Genomic DNA, 24,435 nt, shown 5'->3' on the forward strand with positions numbered 1-24,435 from the left:
ATTGATTTTTGCAAATATTCTTTACTTATAACATAAGTTTGTCAAAAATCTAGCTATGTCAAAAAAAATTACTGCAAAATGATGGTAGAAAAGCCATCTTTTAAGCATGATATAAGATTAATAACAGTTACTGCAAGTTTACGCTCTAGAATCGTTGATAAAGGTATCTATTTTTAAGCGTTGTGACGTCACGAAAATTCTACTGTTTTTAAATTTATGATTTACTGAAATTTCACATATTGCCGAAAATTGGAGGTCTCTTCAAACTTTTTGAGTGGAATTTAATGCAATTTTTAGATGGAAAATCGGTTTAGCAGGTTGTGAGCTGCACCCGGGTAAAGAATGCGTTGTGACGTCACGAAAATTTATTTACTTTTTTTTTTCGAAAACGTTCAAGACTTTTTACTTCAACACTATGATAGTATTTCTTCAATTCAAGTTCAACACAACAATGTGCTTCAATAAACGAATTCTATTATCAAGTTTGCAAAGAATCTAATTTTTTTTTGCATTAACTTAGTTGTTTTTGAACATTTCTAATAAAACATATAAAACAGCGCTTAAAAACGCTTGATTCAAGAATAAACAAACTATCAAACAAATGAAATCCTCATCGATTTTGTAAAAGAATATTTGTGAATCATAAAGCACAGTTAGTTATCTGTGATTTGAATAAAAATCTTGCAATAGATAAAGTTCTTCATATATCTATGTTAGAATGAAAAACACCGCTAGTAGCTTCTATTTCTTTCTGGCATTATGTTCAAACAAAATAAGTTCCATGAAATAAATGTAATGAGATTCAAAAAATCTTTGAACATGGTAAACTTAACAGATTAACTTTTTTTAATTAAAAAATTCATAAGGTTTTCATAGAAAATTAATTAATAAAGTAATTAAATTATTTTGATTGAAAACTGCCCTTATTGAAATTTCCACCTCAAAGAATGTCACTAGAAAATCCAAATCGAACCCCGTGTTCACATAAAATCTCACAAAAGAGACTCTGAACTGAATTACAAAATTAAATAAATTCAAATGTGTAATGGCACAAGGTCTCATGCAAAATTTGGGTCAGATTATTCTAAGGGAAGGGGTTGCGCAACGCACCTGAAGTTTGTATGGAATTATGTAGATTTTGTTCGGCATGATAAAAAAAAAACGTTTTTCGTCAATAATTTAGGTCTTTATCAACCAATTTTTCTTTTAATTTGAATATTTTAAAGCTTTGATTATGACAATATTTCATCTGAGGAACGCGTTTCGATTAGAGTGATCATAAAACAGCTATAACGTTCAAAATTAGCATCGATTAACGATCATTCAGGTATTTTTTGTATTTGACCCATCAGAAGCTAATTTTTGAAACTCAAAAACCTTTTTAACTAAACCATTGTCGAAATGGGATCTTGAGATAAACTTGTTGTCATAATGAAAGTTTTGTGAATGACTATAATTGAAACAAATCAGCCGATAGGAACTTCAGAAATTGGTGCATAACTTGGTTTGAATGTCTTTCCAAACTCAATTTTTCATAATTCTATACAAATTTTAGGCTCATTGTGCCCTCTATTTCCGTAGGCCAATCCCCAAATTTTGCACTGTACTTTGTGTTAGGCCTAGGATCTATTTAAGCTTGCAACTTATAAGATTTTTATTAGATGGCTGATTTAGGCACTCCAGTGTCGATTAACTATCTTTGAAAAGATCGAAGGCTTTGAAATTATCATTTATTTTTCCTTTCCTTCGCAATTAAAGATTAAAAAGATTCAGAATCACATTTCAACACTTTTACGAATAAATATTTCCTAGTTTTCGTTTTGTCCTAAATAATATTCATATGATCGCACAAAAAAACTTCGAATAAAATTGATGTGAGCAGTGTTGCAAACCTGCTCTTTGCACCCTTTATTGCTTATATGGGCCTTTGAGATTTAATTCCTTTTAATTTTTGGGAATAAATGGATCGATTTCATCACCAAATAACATTATTTATTAAGTTTTTAAGCATTTTAAGTAAATCAAGCGTTCATTTTTAGATTATACTTTGATTTATTTCATGTAGCCATGGCCGTAGGAAACCCCCCCCATGAGGGTCCAAAAAAGCAAGCGAGCTATTCTACTCTACACTCAAAATTTTAAATTCATTATCAAATTATGATAATAGAGCAAAGATATTCAAGAGTAACTATCTGAACTGAAAACTAATACCAAAACGTCAGAAACCCATTTCAAGTTCAAAATTCTGCTACAGTTTTTCAAAATTTTCTCACTTGTTCATAGAGGTTGTTAGATTTTTTTCAGCACGTATCCGGGCCGGACAAATCCGGACTTTTTTTTACATAAAAACCTGGCAAAATCCGAGTATTTGATTTCATATATGTCGACCGATTTGGTAAAACCGGTCGATTTTGGTTAAAACCTAGGAATTGCTCATCAAAAATCTATTAAAAAAAACTTTAAAAAACCTTTCATGAACATTTTTTGTAACTTGCTGTAAAAAATTTGGACGTATAAATAAAAAACAAATTACAACACAATTTGTTTATTTTTAAGTTTGATGTAAGAATGAGAATGAGAACAAACTCAGGCAAAATTCGGGCTTTTCCAATGAAATCTGGGCAACCGGGTCGGACCGAACTTTTACAAAAAAATTTGTTAGATATCCGGGCCAATCCGTTTAAAACCAGGCAAGTTGGCAACCTTATCATAGAAATTCAGTTCTGAATTATAAATTTAAAATTAAACCTATTTTGGAGGTTCTGGTTCCATATTCCTTTAACCAAAATTGTATTTCTACATATTTTCGTATTTCTGATTTTGTATCAAGTGTAAACCTACGAAATAGTTTTATTCTGAGTCTCAAGGCCAATGGAGACTGGGTGCTACATGCACTTCCCTATGTCGAATATGCTAGCTAGTCGAGTCTGTAGTCCGTATGCTAAGTCATCGTATGGGCTACCATCACTCTCTCAATTTGCTCGGGCAGTCAGTCGTTGTCATAGTGTCCAGTGGTAGAGAGGTGATTGGAAAAGGCCGGGGCTCGGCTAGTTTTTCTAGTGGTTCGAGCTCCACACAAGTTAAGGATTCTTGATTTTCAGTTCGAATAATCATAAAAAATTAAGAATGCAAAGCTGCTTTGAAATCCTTGTTCGAATTCCGTTTTGAATTTCATATCAAATTTGAATCATGTTTTTCGAAAATTAAATGCATTTTCAATATTTTAATAATTTGTTTTATATTCAAATTCGAAGTTCTTAAACTTTATTCTAGTTAACACTAAATTTAAACATTTAAAGCCTGTAAGTGGCGATCCAAAATTGAAAACCAGATTTTGATTCATCATTCGAAATTCACATTTTAAATCAGATTCACAGAACACATTAAAAATAAATAATTGAAATAATGAATTAAGATTTAACCAGCACTACAGAATTTAAATAATAGAATCATGAATGAGAGCTCTAGGATTTGGCTCATGAAATTCAGATTTGGAATTAAGATTCGGAAATTGTTTTTTTTTACATATTTCGGAAATCGTAAAGATATTCGTAAACAGATTCAAAATTCAATTTTTGAATTAAGGTTAAGAATTCAAAAAAAAGATTTAGCTTGTGAATGAGTTTTTCAATCAACATAAAATTGTTGAGGAATTCAAGAGAACATAAACTAAAAAATTTGCTTCTCAGTTCAATTTCCAGATTTCAAAGTTTTTAATCAGAATAAGTTTGTACACACAACTCAGCTGAAAATCACAAATTTGAGTTAATTTTCTAAGTTTTGATTCATGCAAAATATCCCAAATTATATTTAAAAAAATTATCCACAGGATTTTTAGTATGGAATTGATTTTTTATGATGAATATTGCCTTTTAAAAAAAAACATGTACCTGATCTTCACCTAAAAATCTGCACAATTTTTTTATTTTTTCGGTGTATTGTTTAACATTTTTAATATTGCAGCTATTTTAAGTCAAATTTCAAACTAAAATCAAAAATTTAGTTCAAGTTTGTATCAAGCAAATTGGATTCGAAAAATTTTTATCTCTTACTATTTTTTTTTGTAAAATTTTGTTTATTTTCATCAAAGGTTAGAATCTTGGAATTTGCAAAAGAGTTTACAAGATTGGGCTTGTTTGATTTGAGTATAGAATAAGTTTTTAAAAGAAATTGAAGGCTACCCCAAAAAGAACTTATTTTATGCTCAAATGAAATAACTTTGATCTAACAGACTTTTAAACAAATTCAAAACTTTTAACTATCGATGACAGCAAATTTCATATTTTGTTCCCAGAGGTTTCATTAATCAAATTTAACTCACCCTTTAGGCTAAGAACCACTTTTCTAAAGTGTCCTTTTTAAGGTTTTATTAATGACACTTTACCATCCTTGTGGCATTCGTGTCTTCTGTTAAGTTACAATCTCATACGAAAAGTATTAATGAGTACTTTAAAATGAATAATCATATAGTTACAAACTAAATTTGTTTAAATTTTTTTTTTATTTCGTGTGTTTTTAGATAAAAAAATCGTAGGTAAAAATTAGTCACCAAAACCCCCCCCCATGAGTCGGTTCTTCCTACGGCCCTGCATGTAGCTAACCATAAAATTTCGTGACGTCACAACGCTTTGCAAAACCCTGCTTTAAAAAAATCGTGACGTCACGAAACTGAATCGCTCTAAAATAAATTGAAATCAAAATTTGAAAAAATCGAAAACAGCGATTTGTTGGTTGTAATGAATCGATACTTTCCTGAAATTTTCATAAAATTTGATCAAATAGAAGAGCAGAAAATTGCGGCGTTGTAAAAAAAACTGAAAAGTGGGAAAAGAGGCGCGTTGTGACGTCACGATTCCTTTTGCTTATATTTTGTTAACTATTTATTCTATATAAATACTTTTGGTTTCAAATTGTAGAGAATTAAATTTTGACCTTATAATGTACAATTTTTAACAATGTGCGACGTGCGATATGGCCTGTAAAACTTACATACAATATACCAAAAAACTGTTTTGCAAACGTTGTGACGTCACGCTGGAATGGGTCATATCGACTTTAATTTGAAATGTTAAGAAGAAATTACCTACACAATGAATATCATCAAAATCGGTTAACATTTAAAGCCAGGAGAACGAAATCAAACTACACCTCAAATTTCCCCGAAACAGATATTTTGCGAACGGCTTTGGAAGGTTAATTATCAACTCTTCAAATTTGAACACAACACTTTCGGTGACTCAAAGATATTATATTTGTAAAATTTGGTCCACTGATTTATGAGATTAAAAATGTTGAATTTCGGTGTTTCTTTGTTTAGATTTCTTCGTGGTAAAAAAAAACAACATCGTGGTCCTTAATGTGATAAGGCCGAACAACAATTAAAATCAAAAGATGGACAATGATGCTGCATAAATTAAGGGGCTCAATTTTCTAACATTACTTATAAAATTTTAACTACAAAAAAACGAAATTTTGCCTTCATTCTCTAGGCCCTTGCAGGATTCCCCTTTATATTTTTTTTTTTCAAACTTTACCATTTCATATGGTTTCTAGCCTTTTGTCCTAGACTGGCTTACTCTTGGAAAATGTCCCTATTTTTTTTAATATCAAAAATATACCTTAAAATACAACAAAAACTACACCAAAACTATACATTTACTAGGGAAAAAACACACATAAATCAATCAGGAAGCTTCTAAACGCATTGATTTGATGGGTGTTTGTTTGAGAGCCTTCGAAAAAATAGATATTTCAAGATTTTGAAATTAGATTTTTACTCACATTTGAAATTTTCAAAAACCAAACCATGTTTTTCCCAATTTGAAACTCAACTAATAAGTTTTTAAACGTAGAAAAAAGTTTTGAGATATTTCAACCTTAGACTTAGTCATTGATGATTATGAGGGAAAATTTCATATCAATCAAAATTACCTGGGTGATCAATGTTACCCAGCTTTACGGTACAACTATTTTTTTTTAAATGAAAACTGTATTTAAAAAAAACCTTAATTAGATTAGGGTGCTAATCAAGGTTGCCGAAATCACAGAAAACTGTATTATTACGGAATTTCGAGCAAAATTTTTGCCACAGGTCACAGAATTTTTAAAATTTTAACAGACTTCACAGATTTTCTGAATTTTGTACAGATTTCCTTAGTTATAATTTTGTATAAATTTTTATTTCTTGCTTTAATTTATGCAAATATGAAAACAAGGTTAATTTAAATAATTTTTTTTCCTATTAAAACTGTTAAAAGTTCCAGTTTGTTGATGTTTCACATGATTTCCTAATGAACTTCATGAAAAAAGCGTCACAGAAAACCGTCACAGAATTTTTGGTTCCAATAGCAGAATTCAAGATTTTTTTTATCGCAAACTTAGATTTTTTTCGGCAACCTTGATGTTAATGGATGAATAGGAAATTGTAAATTCACGATCGTGTTTAGAAAACCAACCATCAACCATATAAATTGTCCAAAAAAATCTCACCTGTGCAAAATTTCAGCTAAATCGAACATGATTTAGAGGTGCCTTAAAGAGCTCAAAGTTTCGGTTTTTTGACCCCTCAAAATCACCAAAGAGGGGACCATGGGAAATCGGCAAAATTGAATTTTGAACTTTGATGCCTAGTGACTTAAAAATGCATAAAACGTCAAAATGTAGTGTTAGCTCAAAAAAAAAGTTTGAAAAAATTTAAAAATTATGTAAGGGAGGACCAAAGAAAATACGGGAAATAAAAATTTTAAATTTTATGCTGAATGACTAAGTAATGCATGAAACGTCGAGATCTGGTGTAATCTCGAAAAAAAAAAATTTGGTCCAAATTCGACTTTTTGAATCTGCGAAAATCGGCCGTTTTTCAGAAAATCGACTTAGTCGCAGAATTTTTACAAGATAACACGAGATCACGACGTTTCATGGATTTGAAGTCATTTGTCATAAAAATTAAAATTTCAGTTTTCCGGATTTCCTTTAAAACTTACGTGATTTTTAAAATTCAAAATTCGATTTTTGACAAAATAAGTTTTTGAGATAACACTAGATTTCGACGTTTTATACATTTTTAAGTCATTTGACGTCAAAATTTAAATTATGATTTTTCAGATTTCCTTTGGTTCATTCTTTGGTGATTTTGTAGGGTGAAAAAATCCGAAATTTCAAAATCTTTGGGGCACCCACAGTGGTTCAAATCCCCAAAAAGCCGGAAAAAGTCCATTTTTCAAGTCAGCGACAACCAAATTTTTTATGTTGAAATCGAATCTCCAATATTCTTGGAACGTTATGATGCATTAAGAGATTTTCTAGGACCTTTTATACACCTTCTCTGAAACAAACATGAACGACAACTTTAAGGGGGGGGTAGGGTCTAACACTTTCAAAAAATCGATTTTTTTATTTTTTTATTTTCTTATTGTAAAACATTTCAAGAATGTTGTGTCAAATTTTCAAGTCAATTGAAGAAAAACTGTAGAAATTATAGGCCTTTGTCTCCTCCTATCTAACACTGCAAGAAAGCAAGAGCAGAAACTTCAAACGCGTTTTTCTCGAAAGCACATTTTTAAAGCCCGTGGACATCGTCATTTGAAAACTACTTATCCGATTCTTTTCAAATTTGGAACATATTTTCTACATATAAAATACCAGACCCCAACGTTTTTTTTTTTTGATTTTTTTACTTTGGGGAGATTTTACAGGTGAAAAATGGCGGATTTTTTCGTGAAAAATCGTAGTTTTTACTTCAAACAGCCACAGAAATTTTATAAAAAAAAATTTAAGTTAAATAAAAACGTTGGGGTCCAGAAAAACATCTATTAAAAATATTTTGCTCTGATTTTTTGACTTCAGATGATTCTGCGCTGAGATACAGTGTCCACCGCAAATCTTGTTTTCTAAAAGGCATCCTCGAAAGTGCTCCGTCACCGGCTCATTTTTCAATATTTTTCTACGAAAAAATTACTAAATGTTCTTTTAACAATGCTTTGTATAATGCAAAAAATTTGAATACATTTGTTTGAACGATAGCTCGAGAAAAAAATCGTGAAAATGGTGTTTTTTTTATACCCGTTAGACCCTACCCCCCCCTTAACACAAGAATAAAAATAGGATGTTTTATTCTCAACACAAAACAACTTAAAAAACCATATAAATCTTTAAAGATTTATAAATGTTTATACCGAAGAGATGTATTATAATCATATTCACAGTTTGAAGATAAAAAACTTCCTCAATATCATGAACTAATAAAGTTTCAAATGGTTGAAAACCCAAAATTAGATGACGGAAAATTTTCGATTTACTCTATTTATTTTTCGGAAGCAAAAATAAAGCTTGCGCTGCCGATCGCCGTGGTAAATTATACACCGTTGGAAAGGTGAAAGCCTCATAAAAACATATCTTAAATTCAGCTGCTAGTTTTTGCTATATTTTGAATACGATGCCTTTGAGTGGAACGCTGTTTGGTTTGAAAATGCAAATTTTTAAGTATTTATACAGAGTAAACCAAGCATTGTTTGCTTAGATGCATATGCAAATTCACCGTATAACATCAGTTTTAATATTTTTCCAACTAACCTACAGGCTCCTAAAGCCCATACTTAATTTTAACAGAAATATTCATAATTAATTGAAAAATATTCAACTTTTCAGTATAAAGCTCAACCCCCGTTTTAGCAATTATTGAAAAAATAGCAAACTTTGAAAAAAACTCATATTTATTATTTTTGTCAACTTTTCACCTATAATCTTTAACAAAATAGCTTTTTATTAATTTTTTCCCATTTTTTTTTATTTTGAACCACTGTGGCACCCCTAAATCAAGTCCGATTGAGCTGAAATTTTGCACAGGTCAGTTTTTTTGGTTAATAGATAAAATGTATATGGTCGGTTTGCGAAATTCAACATGACCCATTTGGCTGCCACCCTAGGGTGGATATCTTTTAAAAAAATTCCTTCTTGACTAAATGTGAATGCTCTTTATTGATGAGTAATTTAAAATTTTGTCTGCATCTTTCTAACAATTTATTAAGATCTAATTGTGAGAAAGGTTATTTTTTTTTCTATTCAATATTAGCAAGCTAGTTTGTCAATAACGCCAATCATGGAAGTTTCGTTTTTGCGTTTCGCTAGTTTTACTAGTCAATCGTCAAAGCTTGCAAATAACTAGGTACAGTACCGAAGCATACGATTTTACGACCGAGAAATAGAACTAGAGGCATAGCCGCAGTTGGAAAAAAAATCCATAGCAAAGCATTTCCGGCAAATGATTTCACCCTTGGATTCTTTTTTTTTCCTGCTGCTGACTCCTTCCATTCTTGGATTGGTTGTGTGGTGGATGATCACTGAATGAGGTTCCAAAAGTGATACAGTATGGTGGGGGAGTGTCGCTCAAAAGCTCTTCTTCTGACATAAACAATTTCGCATCCTGCCTAGGCCTCCAGAATAGATTCTCTACCTTAAGCCATCATTGCCATTGCCAGAGGCCAGTTGTGTGCTTAAACAAATTAAATTTTCACTTTGCAGCAATACGGACCAAGTTCATATTCGCCAGCAATCATGGCAAAGGATTTTTTTTATAAGCCTCCCTTCATTTGATACAGTACAGTTCGATTTAATTGATTTATAAAATTTAGTCTGAAAACAATTTTTTATTCAAGAGTTCAAGCAAACTTGTGTTTAATTGTCTAAGTTATTCAAATCTTAAAATTGTTAGAAAAAAATAAAATTAAATATTAAACTGTAGCGAATTGCCATGCAGGAAAAGGCTCTTATGCCAAAACACGTTCCCGAAAGGGGTTGGAAAGAGAAGTTGGGGGAGAAAGGGATCAATGGAACCGGAATGGAGGCCATTCTAGAAGGGCCTCCACATTTTGGCCTACATATTCCGACTGACTGGGGCGTAAAGATTGCACTTCCTGGGGGCCGCCCTCTGTCGTCGTTTCGAATTTCCGATTCCATAAACCTACTACATACCTACATAACTACAAATAGGTTTGGAGAGGTTATGCTCTAACTTTATGTATGAGCTGTGCATGTTTGTTTATAGTCATGTGTCTTTTGACCCTGGCCTAGGCCTAGGAGAGAGCCAGCTGGAATTATTATTATGAACTTGTTAGATTTCGAGCAGAAACCAGGAGCTTTGATTAACAAGCTGAGCTGTTGCGTTTTTATTTCATCTGCAGAAAGTTTCTGCAAAACGAAAAAGTTTCTCAAACAATGACATCATTGTGGAAAAAAAATCTCATTAACAACATTGTTGTGTATAAAAATTGTAAAGGAACAGCCGTGTTAAAAGTGACTGAATATAATTAGAAGTTTCTCATTCTGTTACTTTTTCTCCCCATTCATTCTTTCTTGAAGATGTATGCAGATCATTAGGGTGCGTGAGACGGGCGAATAATTCATGCCAAATGTTGTTCTGTTCTGTTCGGTTTAGTACATCTGCAAGAGAGTGTTGCAAAAGCGTTAATCAACTACTGCTGCCTGGGCCTTTTTTCCGAGGTTGGTTTTGTTGTTGTTTTTTTTTATTTCTGTTTCACTTTTTCTTAAGGTTGATGAATTACGAATGTCCAAACTCGAGAGCTGAAGCATTTATAAAAATTAATACAATAAGGAAAATTTGAACTCCTATATCCGAAAAACTATTATCTAGAGAGAGAAAAAATATAGTAACCGAATTACAAACTTCAAAGTTTCAATAAAATGATACCTACAAACTGCGTTGGAATGAAATGTAGAGTTCTTTCACAAATCATATCAATAATTTTCTACACCTTTCATTCTTCAAAGTTATTAAATTTCATTTACAAAGACAATGAAGCCTAATTTTATTACTTCAAGAACACATTATTTGAACATTTTTTGAACATTTTGAATTCCCACAGAAACGAGATTGAAATTGATAAGAACATTTTAAATTAAACATTCCAGATTTAGATTGGGAAAAAGATAAAGTTTCCGTATACTAAATGGTTTAAGAATTTGGTCTTCGACCAACATCTGAAATGTTTTCTCCGATTTCAATCTTGTTTCTTCTGGATTACAGAATATTCAAATGATGTTAGTCAAAATTCTAAATAAGAGCTCAGAATCACAGTCTAGAATTGGACTTTAGAATCATGGTTAACCCTTCGTTTCAAAAAGTAGCAAATTTGCAACAATTAATGTATGGAAAATGTGATTTTCCATTTTTTTCTTGATGTACTCGTCATTTCCAACTGTAAAAAAATGATTTTCAAAAAATAATAAAAATTAATGAAGGTTGCCAGATTTTTTTTTATCTAAAAACCTGGCAAAATCCGGACTTTTTATTTCAAAATTGTCGACCAAAAATCCAGGCAAATTTTAGCAATAGCCAGAAATTAGTTAACAAAAATTAAAAAAAAACTTTGTTAAAAAAAATTGTTTGCGATTTTTTTTTCAAAAAAAAAAAAACTATTTTTAAATATTTTCGTTTTATACAAGGTCCTATTATGGGAGGCAATGGGGGCAATTGCCCCCGGGAAAACTGAAATTAAAACATTAAATTATTCATACTTCTTCAAGTTCTACAAAACTAGGAAATGAAATTAAAATCGGAATTTAAATCTTCAATATAATAGGTAATCTCGAATAGTTTTACTTCACTAAATATAAGTTAAGGGGATCCCCATAGAGTAAGCATTACAGGGTTTTTAACATACTTTTTTTTAAATTTTTTTAATCCGGACAAATCGTAGCAGAATTCGATGATTATACGAAAAAAAAATCTAAGAAAGTGACTAAAATCCCCACGAATTTTCATGTTTTTTTTATCGAAACACGTCAGTAGCGTTCAAAACTCTTTGCAAACACTGAATCCAAAACAATTTGAATAAAACAAGCACAGAAAATTGAGCCTTATTTAGACCTAAAACCATTGAGCACCGCGAAGAAATCTCAGTGGAGAATCACAGAAACTCGGCATTCTGTATTTCAAAATCCGCTGGACAAAATTTTACAAATTTAGTATCTTTGAGTTATCGATAGTAGTGTGTTTTATTTTATAGAATAAAATTTAATCATTAAATTCATAACATTTAAGTTTTGCTTCTAAAAGTGACACATTCGTGGGAATCACTTTCTCTTATTAATTGAATAAAGAAAATATTCCAGGACTTTGCAGGAATTATTTTATGGTGAGGAAATATTTTCCCCACATTGAATTAAATTGTAACGAATTTTACGGGTGTTTCTTAGATTTTTAAAATTAAAAAAAAATACATAAAATATCAGTTTTCGAAAAAAAATTTGCAGAAATCTAAAAAAGTTAAAAAAGTGAACAAAAACATTTAAAATCCCTTTAAATCGTAATTTTTCTTGGGCTTTGTTGGAAATAAAATTAATAAAACCGGTAAATCTGCACACTACGAAAAAAATCTGAAGAATCACATCACATGTGATGTAAATAAAAAGAAGCATCATATTTGATGGAATTTTCCGTGCTAGTTGAATATTACACGCAAGTAAAATTTTGCAACGTGTTAAATAAAAATGATGTTAAATTTGCAACGTGTAAAATGAAAATGATGTAAATTATAGAACCACTGAATATAGGCAGAAAAACGTTCCAATTGGATTTTTTCTCTTAATCTTTGAATAATGTAATTTTACAATCTCAGGATAAAAATAAAATAAAAACTATAAAAGTTATCGTTTACTCGCGGGAAAACTGCTTCTATAAAATACTCTGGTGCACGACTTGACTTAACATTTGGTTGACATTTGTGTGTGCCTGTTTTTGACAGTCTGTATTTTTATATGAAATTATTGCGTTCAGTGTTTGGTAATATTAGTTGAATTCAAATTCAATGTCCTTATTCCTTTCCATGTCCTGTAATTTTATGAAATTTCTGAATTGTGATGTTAAAAATTTTGTGTGACCAAAGAAAGTTTTAAAATTACATCACATATGGTATAACAAAAAAAAAGCAACACATACGATGGAATTTTCAGTGCCAGTTGAATATTACACGTCTGTAAACTTCAACAGCCGTGTAAATTTTAAAGATATGCAATACACTTAAGACGTGTAATATTTAATTCGTCCTGAAAATTCCGTCCGCTTCTTTTTATTTACATCATATGTGATGTAAATTTACATCGAATCATGAGAGTTCAGTGCTGTCAAGGATTCAACTTTTCTTAATCTGTAAATTAACATTAATACATCATGTAATATTAAAAGTTTTCAATTTCAGTGTTGTTAAGGATACAGATTTTTGCTGTGTATTTTTAATGCATTAGACAGGAGAACGTCTTTATGCAGTTTATTAAATTTTCAAAGTAGTTTATTTTTTTGTTTTGATGTTATAAAAAAGACACCAGTTTAATCTTAGAACCAAATTATATGTTTATTTGTTTATTTGTATAAAAAATCATCGGATGTTGATCCAAATGAAACTTAATCCTAAGTAACTTATCAAAACAATATGTCAAACTAGGCCGTAAGAACAGGGGGGGGGGGGGGGGGGTGGCGTTGGAATTAAACCATCAAAACAAGCGAGATATTGTAATCTACACTCGAAATTTTAAATTCATAATCAAATTATGAAAACGGAGTGAAGTTATTGAAGAGTAACAATCAAGACTAAAAACTAATGCCAAAACTACAAAAACTCATCCCAAGTTTAAAAGTTCCATTTTCTTATAACCAAAATTGTATTTCAATCGTATTTTTGATTCTTTATCCATTTTAGGATTCTTGATTTTCAGTTCGAATCATCACAAGAAGTTAGAAATGAAAAACTGCTTTTAAATCCTGGTTCAATTTTGGTTTTGAATTTCATATAAAATTTGAATCATGTTTTTCGCAAATATATTTTCAATATTTTGATATCAGTTTTACGAATATGAAAAGGAGAAGAATTTTGTTTTGTATTCAAATTCGAAGTTCTTAAACTTAATTTTAACACACAAAATTTTAACATTTAATGCTTGGCTAAATGGCGATCCAAAATTGAAAACTCAAATTCAGATTCATCGTTTAAAATTCACATTTAAATTCAGATTCACAACACAGATTTCGAATAAATAATTGAAATAATGAATAAGGATTAAACCAGAACTATACAATTGATATAATGCATTCGTGTGCATTAAAATTTCTGATCTGGAATAAGGATTCGAAAATATTTTTTTTGTACAGTTCAGAAATCGTATAGAAATCCGGAAACAGATTCAATGTTCAATTTTTGAACTCAGATTTAAAATCAGATTCAGAATGCAGATTCAAAGTTCAGAAACAGATTTAGCTTGTAAATGAACTTAATTTTTTTTGGAATTAAAACATAAAATTACGAATTTTTTTTTTCCATTAAAAAAAGTTACAAAGTTTGCGGCGCTTGATATAAGTTTTTTTAGCTCTGTCGAAATTAAGTATAAAAGTTTTTCAAAATTACAAGGTAAATTGCATTTACCGTAAACTTTCACATTATTTGTGAGGAATTGTTTGGTTATGCAACTTATTGCAATTTATTTATATGCAATTAAACTAAAAGACTTTAATAAACATTCCAAAATTGTATCTGGGTAAATGTCGGGTATAATTGATATTTAAAATAAATTTCGAAGAATGGGAAAATATTGAAATCCTTGGAAATTTTAGGTTTTCTAGAGCTTTACTGGAAAAAAAATTTATAAACCTTACAATTTGGAATGCTTACTTTGTAAGCATAAGTATACGTACGAATAATGCAGAATAAATGTTTTTCCATTAATCAATTTTGAAAAAAAATAAATTTAACTGAAAATAACACTTTTGTTGTTGCCTGAAATAGACCAAACGGCAATACTGAGTTTTTTTTTTATTGAACTTAAAACTTCAATTTTAGTTTTAGACTCGAACTTCGAATTAAAACTTTTCCTTCCATTCAAAAATTCTCAAAGTTGAATTGCGAATTTCATGTTTCTTTTCAGAGTTGTGGAACTCCCGATCTTTGTTTACTAAACACGTTTGGTCTCCTTAATTCATTATTTAAAATGATTATCAGTTCTGTATCAATTCTTCATTTTGAATTTATGTTTTCAAATGTAGCTTTCTCTATTTTTCAAAAAATCTTATTTTAATATATGAACTGATGATGATATTTCATGCTTTACAGATATGATATTGAAATAAACATTTGGATTATGTATTATTAAATAAGGATTTCTTGCTTTGGTGATGAGTTTTAATGTTTTAATGAAAAAAAGAATTATTTCAAGTTTTTATTAGTTATTTCAGAGTTTTTAACAAATTTGCCCGGATATTGTCCGGTTTTTGGTTAAAAATTTCGAAACAAATGCCCGAATTTTGCCAGGTTTTTAGATAAAATTGCCAGGATTTATCCGGTCCGCATGGGTGCGGGAAAAATTCTGGCAACCTTATACATGTAAATTGAATTGGATTCATCTGTTATATTTTTTTTAAAATTTGGATTCCAAGTCTGAAATTTAGTTGATTACCTCTTCCGCAATTTTTAGTTTATTAAATTTCTTTTTGAAATACCAGAAATTGTCTTCTACGCTGACGTAATGAACATTTCAAATAATATACTGAATTCATTTCCAGTTAATTTGTAAATTTAAAACATTATGCATTCTTTGGGATGGCACATTAATCATACAGCTTTGAGTTCTAGAGAAGTAGGAAAGAAAATGAAAATTATGAAGGAATTATAATTTTTAATACAACATGCAAGGGGACCCCCTTGAAATAATGCCTCGAATAGTTTCACTCTCATATAAGTTAAGGGGGCCCCCTAGACTAAGCATTTCAGTATTTTTTTTAGCTGAACAAATTAGCACAAATTTTTACAATACCGGGCAAAATTTGGGCATTTGAAAACGAATTTTTCACATAAAATCTGGGCAATTCTAAGCCGAACTCAGTGATGATTAAAAAAATTTTAATATAAGAAAGTGACATAACCCACCTAATTTTTTTATTTTTTTTATCAAAACACGTCAACAGCGTTCAAATCTCGTTTGAAACTCTCAAAAAAAAAAAAATAATAATAATAAAAAAAGGATAAAACATGCACTGGAAAATTGTTTGCTTTATTGGTCCACTTTACTTCGAAAACCCGGGCATGTCCGTATAAATCCGGGGAATCTGGAATGAATATCCTACAATAAATAAAACATCACTTTTTCTTATTTATTGAATAAAGAAAATATTCCGGGACTTTGCAGCGAATAAAGCATTTATCGATAAGGAAGTATTTTCTCCTCATTCAAAAAATGTAATGACATCAATGGGGGATAGATTCATTTTTTCCTAGATTTCTCAAAATTGATAAAAAAAAAATCAAAAAATTATCAGAAAAAAAAACGCAGAAATTTGAAAAAACTGAAGAAAAACATTTAATATTCTTTTAAATTGTATTTTTTTATCGGGCTTTGTAGGGAATAAGATCAATAAAACCAGGAAATCTAGAGTGCTTACTTTTTAAGCATAAGTATGAGTATGAATAATGAATAATTAAACTTAGTTATTCGATCATTATTGAAATTGCGATGATTTATACTTTCTAGACCCATTTCAATTTTGGAAAAAAAAGGTAACTGTAGTTGACTGAAAGGAATCAATCGACAAAACTGAGCTCCGCGATTGAATTTTTATTCGAATTTGAATCTAAGATTTTAAATTCTTCCAGCTGATCGAGCCCGAATGTCATACTTTTTATTCTGATGTAATTTTTCACTAAATTATCCTATACTAAAGGAAATATCCTGAATTCAGCATATCACTTCCTGTATGACCGTTCTCATGTTATTATCATCAAAAAACGCTCTGATAGCTCAATTGCGAATTTCATTGAGCGATGCCAATTTATGGCTTTGAGTCTAGAAAACATCCATTCTGAATTATTGTTTTTGAAGATTTGTCTTTTGTCACATTTGGAAGACCTTTGACAGAAGCCTCTTAATTTTTTAAAGCACCTTTCTTAAAATAAATAAATGATTTCTAATTTTTCAGCTTTTAATCCACGTTACATTTTAAAAATTTCAACACATTACGTGAAAACGATTTTTTGTGTGTTTTAAATACATGGTAGCATTATCTTGCAGTTAAAAAAGAAATCATGTCTCAATATTGATTTACAGGGATGACTTCGAAGAAAGCTTCCCTGGATTTGCAAAAACTCATCAGCTCAAGAATTTGACTTAATCAGAAAGTAAAACATTTTGATTATTTGTTTAAGGGATCTTAGAATTTCCACTCGTACCAAATACTTATTTCTCGATCATAATCATCCAGCACACCTTACTTAATTCCGGATAACCGAAAATAGGTCTCAATTCCGTTTAATAGGAAGACAGTTTTTATTTTTTAATAAGAAGCCTGCTATTTTTATTTAAATTAAGCTTTGAATTTATTTTCCATCATGCCACGTCATGTTCATGAAGAAATTGAACAGTTTGATAAAGTATTATAGCTCAATTGTCAAATTCCTTCGTGGTAGAGTAAAATCTCTTGAGTTATCTTTAAAAAAAGTGTAGAAGCATTATTATTAACTTTTCCAAAGAAAATTTTAAGAATTAATATTGATTTAGTAGAAAACCATACGTTGTTCTATTTTTATTGGGCACAAATTTTCCATATTTTTTTGTCCTTAACGCCAATTGTTTCATACAAAAAGGTAATCTTCTGCTTGATTTATCCGTGAAACAATTTAAAACAAATTTTTGAAGAAAATTTTGACGAATTTTAATTCATATTTTTACAAGCATAATTTAAAGTTGCTACTAGAAATCATTTTTCGAACTTTTCTTGGATTAATAAAAAATTAAGATTGATTTGAAAAAAGAGGATTTAAAATAATAAAAATATACGAAACGATTATTGTTTTCAAGCGCAGGTTTTATAGTTTAATGTTTTAAGCCCAGTATTTTTTTCATAAAAAATTGAAATTTTGGGTCCTGGCGGGGACAAAATGTAGAAATGATGTTTTTCTTATTAAAAAATAGATTCATAGACTTCTAAGAAGAGAAGTAGGCATTAGTAGACTTCTAAGAAGAGAAGTAGGCCAAAGTGTCACCACTTGCTTTTTTCAGCTTCACAAATTTGATACAATTTTCAACGAAAACAACAATTTTTTATCAACCGAATACAATTAAGGTGTTGAGAGTTCTCTAAAGAAACCGTTTATGTGAAAGTTAAAAGTCGGAAGTACACAAGAAATTTTTGAAGATGTTCGTGGTACAGTGGACGTTAAAAAAAAATAGGCTGGAATTGAAAAAATCTGGAAAGGAGTTTGGTGAAGGCAATTGTGAATTGGATTCGGTGAACAAACTAAATAAATATCACTACGGAGAAGCTGTAGTCAACAAAATTATGAAATTTGCTGAAATTCACAGGAAATAACATCGTAGCTTGAAAATTGTCCTATCAATTGAACAACAAATGTCTATCTGCGTCAAGCTTCGGTAGTTTTTGGTTAGATCAATCCATTATTCTTTTTTTTCTCCAATTTTACCTTTCCAAAAACCTTCTGTTAATGAAAAAATGTATTAAAAAGTTATATGAAGCGTTTGGCAGGGAACTCTACGCTTATTCCTCCCTTTGATGCTGTATCTTTCGCGGTTTGCATCACATGGTTGGCCTGGCCGTAGTTGTATCTTCTATGCTTCCAAAATGCAACAGATTCAACGTTCATTTGCCAGGATGCTTACAAGTTTAGGCCATGTTGATGTTAGAAGAAAAAGAAGAAGAAGAAGACGAAAAATTATATTCATTGTCTTCTAAGAAGATTATGATTTTAGAACACAAAAATCAAAGGACAAATTTATTTTAAAAAATAGTAGGATTACCAAATTCGGAAAATCAGCATTTTTGGTACTGATATTTTAATGATTTTTTTAAAAAGATTTTGGCGTCTTGAACTCAAATTGTTAGTCTCATGTTTTTAATCATCTCTAGTTTTGGTGATATAGCCTTTATGAGTTCAAAATAAATCATATTCGAGTGAAATCAATAACTGACAAAAACAGATTTTGAATTTGTTAATTTTTCTCCATTTAACCAAACAATAATTTTATGTTCAGATATTCTTATTTCAGAGATATAATGATCTAAAGAAGTTAAATTCTACAGTTGTTATAAGTTTACAATTATTTTTGACATTACTGAAGAAAGTTTTGCAAAGTTTTATTTCAATTGGCAAATTTAATGAAGAGTGCAAATCGATTTGACTCTTGCTTTAATAAATTCCTTTTCTAAAAATTTGAAAAATTCCAAGAAAAGAGAAAAAAATCGAAAGCTTTTTTCACAACTGTCAAAATAACTTCCGTTCTTGGGAAAAGTTGATCGTTGATTTAAAACCTTTATGTTCAAAATTTTAAAATGTTCAATACAGTTTTGCCATAAAGTGCAGAAATTACTTTAATAATATGTTAAAAAACCTATTTTGAAAAGATAATTCAAAAACTAAATCTGATCGAAACTAACTGCATATTTGGATTCAGGGCACCCGAATTAATCAAAATTAGCTGTTGAAGTGTGGCCTTGTGGAATTTAAAACAAAGTGTGGAGTTGAACATTTAGAGGATTAAGAAATTCAAAAAAAAAAAAAACTAGGCTAAAATTGTTTTTTTTTAAGAATATTTCATATCAGCCTAAAATGTGTAATGACATAAAAAAAATTTGTTTATCAAAGTAATTGTGTAGCGATAAAAAATAAAGGATACAAGGCTTCAGATTTTTTTTCCCTAACTCTATTGACTATCGTGAGTAGTGAACACCTGTAACATGGCTACCAGTTTGATGAAGTGCTAAATTAGTATTTAATAAATGAATTTTGAATTTAAAACGGTTGGTTTAAAATTCCTAACTTGCTCAGTTTCACTTCTGAAAGAATACTTCTTGAGTGTCAACACAAATGGATTGGCTTGCAGTTCAAAATTTACAATTCAAAATTAGTTGTGATTTGTGAACGTGTCGAAAATTTAAATGTCTTAGGTCCAGAGTGATGTAGAACAAAATTTCAGCGAAGACGAGACAATTTTCTGATATGTTTTTTTCAACACTTATTTTTAACTTCTATAGACACATTCCACGCGCTTGTACCGCTCTTAAGTGATTTTAATCCGTTCGCGCATCAAAAAATCTTAAACTTGTCTATAATTTTGATAATTCAAATCAAACAAACCCAACGAAAAAAAGAGAAAAATATTTTTTTACACATGCTTTATATGATTTTGAAAATAAATTTTTTTGTTGGAAAAAGTGGTAATTTTGACAACTTTTACAAAATAATCTATTTAAATATATGGATGAATTTGTTTTGGATTTTTTTATACGTTTTGAAGCCAAAACCACTGCTTCATTTTGCAGAAAAAGAATTTGTTTATATTCAATGTGGTTGTTTTGAAAAGTGAACAAAAAAAGTCGCAAATGAGTGAACTCACGTCATAAAAAAGAGAACTTTTTAATTTTACGAAAAAATTTTGACATTTTCTGACATAAAAAAAATTAGATTTTCTTTAAACATGGTAAGACTATTCTAAAACACAAAATTTTATTGAAATCGTTGAGTTACAACAGCGCGAACGAGTGAATTCACGTCACAATTTTTTTTTGTAAAATTTTATATAGAAAATATTCTCTGAAAGCTATTTTGACCCTCCAAAGTCGGATTTTTACAAATCGAACATAATTCAGTGGGTTTTTTTTAATGAGTTCGTTATTTTCAAATAAAAATACAAAATGATTGAAACAAATATTTTTTTTTTATGAATCTTCAAATGAAGACTGTGAGAAACAGTGGTAATTTTAACGTATGATCTCTCAATATATTGGTATACAAGTGCCAATAGATAAAAACTGACATGTGATCGCTCTGAACAAGTGTCAATCAAAATAAGGAAAAAATTTGGTGAAGATACTGAAAATTTGTGATTGTTATAGTCGAAACAACAAAATATCGTTTTTAAAATTGCACATGAAATTTGAAGGCTCTAAAGAATGGTTCGAGTAACTTGATATTTCGTGACGTGAATTCAGTCAACCACCCAGTTCTTTTTTAACTGAGTGAATTCACGTCACAACTTCAAATAAGCGTAACTTCGTTCGTTGTTGTTCAAAAGTTACGCACATCGAATTGTGGGTTATTGTTTTTTCTACAACTCTTTCGAAGACACCGATATTCTATTTCCAAAGAGAGAACAGGAAATCAAAGTTGTATGTACTGAAGTCAAAAATGGTCTATTCTAGCGTGAATTCACGTCATAAAAGTAATCGATCAAAACAAGAACAAATTTAATTTTTCAATGACCAAATTATATTCATTTTGAAGAAAATTCAATTTGCGACCTTTTGCCTTAATTTTTTTATTTTCAAGTAAATTGTCTGAAATCTAGAATCATAACAGTGCAGAAAAGTCCGGAAAAGCGATTTCACGTCACGGTGGAATGTGTCTATAGGGATTAAGTAATTTCCCGTTACTATGGTAAAAAAAATTGTTTTTGTTTTTCACTTCGAAAAAATCATCATGAGGAGGAGTGTTAAAGCCCTTGCCTGGGGCCAATTCTATGTGTTTCATATATCAACGACTTGAAAATGTGTCTACAACACGGTTACCTCAAACTTTTTGCTGATGATTCAGTGTCTTATTGGACTGGTAAAATTTAAGAATTGATTATGGGCCTTATGGGACCATCACAAAAACATATAATTATTATTGGAAATTTTGTATCATAACAATAAAAAACAAAATTCTAGAAAAATTCAGCAATTACGGGCATATACACCGAATTTTTTTAAATTTTACCAATGCCTTTCGTCAGCCTTTAAAGCGCTGCATATATGTTAATTCTCCCTTAACTTAGAAATAAGTAAGCGAGTATGCCAGAAAACTGTTAAACCAACTCTAAGGCGAAACAGGTTCAAAACAATCAATTTTAAAATTTTGTAGGTGAAGATTAATCTTCCTTGGATGATCTGAAGGTCACTACACAAAACTATCTACGTCAATCTTATCATTTTTTTTAAATGAAATTGATAAACTTAAGAATAAACTATACAGCTTCTTGAAGTAGTCAGACAATTACTCGAGAAAACGGCTCATTTTCTAATGAACATTCCTTTCTTCACTGTTTATTCTCTCTGGAGCCACTACTTATACTTTTGATCCATTCCATGCACTAAAGGAACTCCAGGTTAGCTTTACGTACGCTGTGACTGTTAAGAACACCTCAAATTAAAACTGGAACTCTAACTACAAGGAACAAGATTTTTGGGAATTTGAATTAGTAGTCAGAAGAATATTCAATGGGAATCAAAAAGGATTTGAATGAAAATTTAGAATCAGTTTTGTATTAAAATCTCGGGTTACTCTCACATTCTCCTGAAAGATTACTGAGGAAAAAAAACTGACAACATCTGAGGACCAAAACCATTCATCTAATCCAAACATATCCGATATTCGTGTGTACACCGTTGATGTTATTCTTGCTTTTGCTGCTGGTTCCTTGCTGCCGTTGTTGACGTTTCTATTTGAAAAGCACACTCTCCGAACCGAAAATTCCTCCAGAGTAGGCAAAGCATGTGTGGCATTGAAATGCCACAACACAAAACACAACACAACACGTTTCTTCGTACACATTCATACGATTTTGGTACATGTAAGTATGTACATTTGCGCCTAAATCTCCTCCAGCATCCAGCAACGAACGATCTGGACCAAACAAATTCCCAAAACACAATCCACTCACCCACAACCCAAAAAAAAAACACCAAACACAAACCGAGATATCGGATTTCCTCGAGGAAAATTTCACACACGATCTGCTTACTACAATATTTGCTGGCACATTTCTAACGTATGTACGAAAAGGTTTTCCGTTAACACTCTTCCATTTCACCTTTCCCAATTTTTTCCCAACTTCAATAAATTTCCGACTAACGAACAACTTCAACCGACCGGAACCGAAATCCGCGAACCGTTAAAATCCGGGAGTTGAATTCTTGGCCCAACTGTTCGTCGATTCAAGGATTGATCCTTTTTTTTTTTGGTAATTTTCCCGCGCGTCGCCGTCGAGGGAAAATTCCGAGAGTGGCACGCGCCCGACGACGTCTAACAAGGCACTGAATCGAGTCCGAAATCCTCTGGACGGGTCCTCCCTCTGAGTGTGCCGGTTTGTGGGGATCGTTCCATCCCCCGTTTTCCAAACGCCAACCACCCACCCACCCACAAACGCCACCCACTTTGGGGGCTTGGGCTATGGAAAGCTATGTCAACGAATTATATCTACCAATTCATCCATAGCTATAGCAAAAATGAGCTGAAGGTCGGCGGGTGAAACGAATGAAGGGAGGGCGTCGTGATGGGCTTTTGGATTGTTTGGAATGCTCGGTTTTTCTCTCTACATATCTCGATGCCACTATTTTGGCCACACATTTCGAAGGCATACATTTGCCGAGCTTTATTATTGTTTTTATTTCACCATCTACAGGACGAAGCTCAAACTTTGCCGAAATCGGCAGGTTTGTGATAATATATTAGGCTGACAAAAATGACTGAAAATGACAAAAATAACAAAAAAAAAACAAAAATGACAAAAATCAAAAAATTACAAAAATAACAAAAATGAAGAAAATTGCAAAACAGACAAAAATTACAAAAAATGCAAAACTGACAAAATGACAAAAATGTCAAAAATGACAAAAATGGTAAAAATGATAAAAATGACAAAACTGACAGAAATGACAAAAATGACAAAAAAAATACCAAAAACGACAGAAACGGACAAAAATAAAAAAAAAAAAGAAAAGAATGACAATAATGAAAAAAAATGACAAAAATGACAAAAATGACAAAAATGGTAAAAATGATAAAAATGACAAAACTGACAGAAATGACAAAAATGACAAAAAAATACCAAAAACGACAGAAACGGACAAAAATTAAAAAAAAAAAAGAAAAGAATGACAAAAATGAAAAAAATGACAAAAATGACAAAAATGACAAAAATGACAAAAATGACGAAAAGGACAAAAATGACAAAAATGACAAAAATGACAAAAATGACAAAAATGACAAAAATGACAAAAATGACAAAAATGACAAAAATGACAAAAATGACAAAAATGACAAAAATGACAAATATGACAAAAATGACAAAAATGACAAAAATGACAAAAATGACAAAAATGACAAAAATGACAAAAATGACAAAAATGACAAAAATGACAAAAATGACAAAAATGACAAAAATGACAAAAATGACAAAAATGACAAAAATGACAAAAATGACAAAAATGACAAAAATGACAAAAATGACAAAAATGACAAAAATGACAAAAATGACAAAAATGACAAAAATGACAAAAATGACAAAAATGACAAAAATGACAAAAATGACAAAAATGACAAAAATGACAAAAATGACAAAAATGACAAAAATGACAAAAATGACAAAAATGACAAAAATGACCAA

At 30.5% G+C, this 24,435-nt stretch overlaps 1 protein-coding gene across 10 annotated transcripts in view; it reads right to left on the minus strand.

Annotated features, from left to right (window-relative positions):
* The window catches only part of LOC129749354 (probable phospholipid-transporting ATPase IA), a 267,863-nt gene extending 244,812 nt beyond the window's left edge, over positions 1 to 23,051 (minus strand). For 5 of the 10 annotated variants that reach the window (XR_008738026.1, XM_055744306.1, XM_055744310.1 and 2 more), the window contains exon 1: positions 22,744 to 23,050. The gene's annotated coding sequence lies outside the window, so the exon portion shown is untranslated. Of the gene's footprint in view, positions 1 to 22,743 lie in introns of all 10 variants that reach the window. The other 5 variants (XM_055744303.1, XM_055744302.1, XM_055744304.1 and 2 more) reach the window with 2 other exon arrangements.
* Between the last annotated feature and the right edge of the window lie 1,384 nt (positions 23,052 to 24,435).

Source organism: Uranotaenia lowii, chromosome 2 (assembly GCF_029784155.1).
Source record: "Uranotaenia lowii strain MFRU-FL chromosome 2, ASM2978415v1, whole genome shotgun sequence".
Classification (NCBI taxonomy): Eukaryota; Metazoa; Arthropoda; class Insecta; order Diptera; family Culicidae; genus Uranotaenia; species Uranotaenia lowii.